Source organism: Heterodontus francisci, unplaced genomic scaffold (genome assembly GCF_036365525.1).
Source record: "Heterodontus francisci isolate sHetFra1 unplaced genomic scaffold, sHetFra1.hap1 HAP1_SCAFFOLD_91, whole genome shotgun sequence".
Classification (NCBI taxonomy): domain Eukaryota; kingdom Metazoa; phylum Chordata; class Chondrichthyes; order Heterodontiformes; family Heterodontidae; genus Heterodontus; species Heterodontus francisci.
In genome coordinates, this window is record NW_027140989.1 from 3,949,466 (window position 1) to 3,953,668 (window position 4,203).

At 42.1% G+C, this 4,203-nt stretch overlaps 1 non-coding gene across 1 annotated transcript; it reads left to right on the forward strand.

Moving 5' to 3' along the window:
* The first annotated feature begins 1,389 nt into the window (after positions 1-1,389).
* Positions 1,390-1,463, forward strand: trnas-uga (transfer RNA serine (anticodon UGA)). Its single transcript has one exon. It is a non-coding gene; the product is annotated as a tRNA-Ser (tRNA).
* The last annotated feature ends 2,740 nt before the right edge of the window (positions 1,464-4,203 follow it).

Genomic DNA, 4,203 nt, shown 5'->3' on the forward strand with positions numbered 1-4,203 from the left:
CGAAGTGGTTTGATTGGGTAGATGGAGACATGATTCCACTTGTGGTGGTGTCTGAAGCAAAGGCCAGAAATACAAAATTGTCATTAATAAAAGAAATGAGGAATTCATGAAAAATGTAGTAACGTAGTGAGTGGTTAGAATGTGGATCGAATCGAAAGTGAGATTGGATGGACAGAAGCAGTCTGAAAGGATGGCTGAAATAAAAGATGAGTGCCTTGAAACTTTAACTGTGTTTCTCTCAGCACTGATGCTGCCAGAGCTGCTGAACATTTCCAGCACTTTCTGTTTTTATTTCAGCATTTGCAGGATGTTGCTTTGATCTGAAAAAAAAATGGATGATTGACTGGGGGGTTCCAGTGAAATTCCACAGCAGCTAAAGGAACCGAACTGATCAGTTGCTCGTTGGTCTAGGGCTATGATTCTCGCGTCGGGAGTATGGTTTATTAACATGCGAGAGATCCCGGGTTCATGTCCCAGACAAACTCTGGTCTGCTGGCATTTTTAGATTAAGGTTATCTATTGGTTTCAGCCTTGCAGAAGGTGGAATTGACTGCCAAACGGAGCTGGCTTGAGGACCAGACAACTGGATTCAAAGAGCTTGTCGACAAAATTGTCATTAACTAAATGTGCAGATAGCCAAGTGGGAATATGAAGTTGTTGCAGTAATTGAGACCTGACACCACAAACAACATGACTGGATTGGAATGGAATTCTTCAGTGTTTCTGTTGTTTGGCTTGCATTGACTCATCGATTTTCTTGTTTTTCACTTTGTCGATGCCTTTGAATAATTGTGGATCCTTCTTCAGAGTGTCTTCTTTCACCAGGTAGTTCTGACCTCTGATGATGTTGATCGCAATCAGCTTCAATTCGCTGATAGTTTTGGAACTGAGCAGATTTCCTTTGCTTGAGTCTACAACATGGAACTCAGTCTGACATGCGGACCCATGGGAGGATTTGAATGCCACCCCTGCGTTGGCATTGCATCCATCCAATAAAAGACCGAGTAGAAGTGACAGTTCTGTCAGTCGAACATGAGACTTTTAATGGCAGGGTTGTGAGTTTGAGTGTCATTCTGTTTTTCCCTTTTTTAAGTCTTCATGAGCAGAGAGTACAGGGAGTGTTTGAAATGAGCAAGTCTCGCTTTGATTCAGGACTCTTACCTCTCTGCAGCATCTCACAATGAAAGATTGAATTTGATCTCATTTCATTCTCAGATCGGGGTCTGTGCGGATCAGCGGCACTTCTCGCTGTCTCCCGCTTCACAATCCATCAGTACTGAGAACGCAATGGGGAATATTACTCACATGTTGTGTTCTTGAATTTTTTGGAAATCTTGAATGTATGTATTTTCCTCTAAAACAAGGACACCAAGAAAGGGTTAATGTCGGGCTGAAATAGCTCAGTTGGGAGAGCGTTCGACCTGAAGTTTGAAAGGTCCCAGGTTCAATCCTGGGTTTCAGCACTTCCGCTTACTTATGCGTCCCTTGCCTCGGTTCTGATTTTCCAGTTGCATAATTTCCTTTGAAATTATTTACCAAGAACCAGTGGATTGAATTTGAGAAACAACACAGAGCCATTTACAGCATCGAAGGTGGTCATTTGGCCCATCACGTCCATGCTGGCTCTCCCCGGAGCAATCTAGTCAGTTCCACTCACCAGCTCGACCCGTTCCTCCTGCAAATTTCTTTCCTTCAAGTATCCATCCAATTTCCTTTTCAAATCATTGATTGTCTCTGCTTCCATCACACTCGTGGGCCAAGTCATTACCACCCACAACATAAAAAAGTTCCACCTCATCAAGGATGGGAAATACTTATATCGTCTCTTTGCTTGTTCTCTATTTCTATGAGAATAGACTGGCAGTCAACATGAAAGGGAACCCAAAAATCTTCGAGCAGCATGTAAATGACAAGTGGGTAGTAAGAAGTTGAGTAAGGCCTATTAGGGACAAAAAGCATAAAATAAGCTGAGAGGTGCAGGGCAATGTTAATCTACTTAATGACTACTTGGTATCAGTGATCACTAAGGAAGTGGAATTTGACAAAATATCAGTAGAAGTGAAGAGAGTGGAGGCAATGGAGAGAGTACAAATTGAGAGAGGGAGGTACTTCAATGAGGTATAAAGTATAAGGGTGACCTGGTATCCATGTTAATAAGTCACTGACAGCTCACATGCAGGTGCAGCAAGCAATTAGAAAGGCTAATAGTATGTTAGCCTTTATCACAAGAGGATTTGAGTACAGGAGTAGTGAAGTCTTGCTTCAATTGTATAGAACCTTGGTTAGACCGCACTTGGAGTACTGTGTGCAGTTTTGGTCTCCTTACCTTAGGAAGGATATTATAGCCATGGAGGGATTTCAACGAAGGTTCATCAGACTTGTTCCTGGGATGGTGGGACTGTTCTATGAAGAGAGATAGGGAAACTGGGGCTGTATTCTCTAAAGTTTCAAAGAATGAGAGGTGAACTCATTGAAACCAACAAAATACTTAAAGGACAGCCAGGGTAGATGCAGCTAAGATGTTTCCCCTGGTTGGGGAGTCGAGAACCAGGGGATGCAATTTCAAAATAAGGGGGAAGCCACTTAGGACAGAGATGTGAAAAAATGTTGTTATTCAGAGGGTTGTAAATCTTTGGAATTCTGTACCCCAGAGGGCTGTGGAAGCTCAATCATTGAGTATGTTTAAAGCAGAGATTGACAGATTTCTAAATACAAATGACATAAGGGAATATGACGAAACTGTGGGGAAAAGGACATTGAAGTGGATGATCAGCCATTATCATATTGAATGGCGGGGCAGGCTCGATGGGCTGAATGGCCGACTCCTGTTCCTATGTTCCGAACCCCACATGATCAGCGAGGCACAGCCTCAGACCGACTTGTCGGGTGGTGTAAACAGATATCACTGCTTCTGATCTTCACCAGAACGGAGAGTGAGATATAACATTGAACATCAAACAGACTGTGAGAGAATGCAACAGAATAAAACACATGGAGAGACACTGTGGAATAACAAATAGATTAGATTGGAATGTTGAATTCTGATTGGAATGGATAAAACACCAGAAACAACAGATTAAATTGGGATTCTCATCACTATATTGATCTGAGACAGAAAAGCGAAACTGATGGAAAGACGGGAAGAAGGAAGAAAAGAAAGAATGGAACTGTTCAATTTTTTTCAGTTTTTTCACTCGCCCATCAAAGCTGGATTAAAAGAAGTTGCAAATAACAGAGAATTTCACCAAAAATGGAGATTAAACGCTGCTGAAAGCTTGGATCGAAGGATGTCCCAACAGATCACCTGTTTAACTGTCTCCTCACTGGGGGATTTCAATCAGTGAGAAATATAATTCGCTACCTTTGTTTTGTTAATGAACCCAGAACTGTCACTTGGTGTTAATATCTGTGGTCCGACTCCTGAATAATAAAATTGTGAGTTTCTCGATATTTTCGGGACAAATTTCCTGCTGAAAGAACTAAGAACTCTTCTCTAATTTACTCAATACTGTATACACACTCATCAAGCCTCCTAAGCTAGCATCCTTGGTGCTGCTCTCTCTTCTCCCAAACCTCAACCCATGTGACTGTTACATCATCACTCTGACAGTGGGAGGGGTTGATCCCACTGTCTTCAGCATTAACCCTTTACATCCTTATACTGCACTGTCTGTCCAAAAAAATCAGTGGAGGGAACTTGATTTATCAAAACACCAACAGCTGCCAGTGGAAAATCAACTCAACCCATCAGAGAGAGAGAGAGAGAGAGAGAGAGAGAGAGAGTGTCAGAGAACTTCCTGCATCCAGTCCTGACACTGTCACACTCAGCAGATGCTCACCCAGACCCCACCCTCATCAACACTGAACATTTTTACTGAGACACTTCAAATACTGTTTATAAAAGGCAGGAAAGGTCAAAGTTCACACTGTTGTTTTGAATAGAACAAAGTTTAATATCTTCTGACCTTTTCTCGGTAACCACGAGACATAGGTTTTCTTATTTGGTTACTTTGATTTTTCTTGTTCCTGACTGACAAATATTCCAAACCTCAGATAAATCCTCCCACTTGCGTCATGTCCCAGTCTCGGTTAAAAGCAACACATAATGACACAAACACTCTGCAACACAGAACGCGGTCACACGTTCCTTCAGTGAGACTAATGTCAAGCTGTTTTCCAGGTTGAATGGAACGGTGAACATAT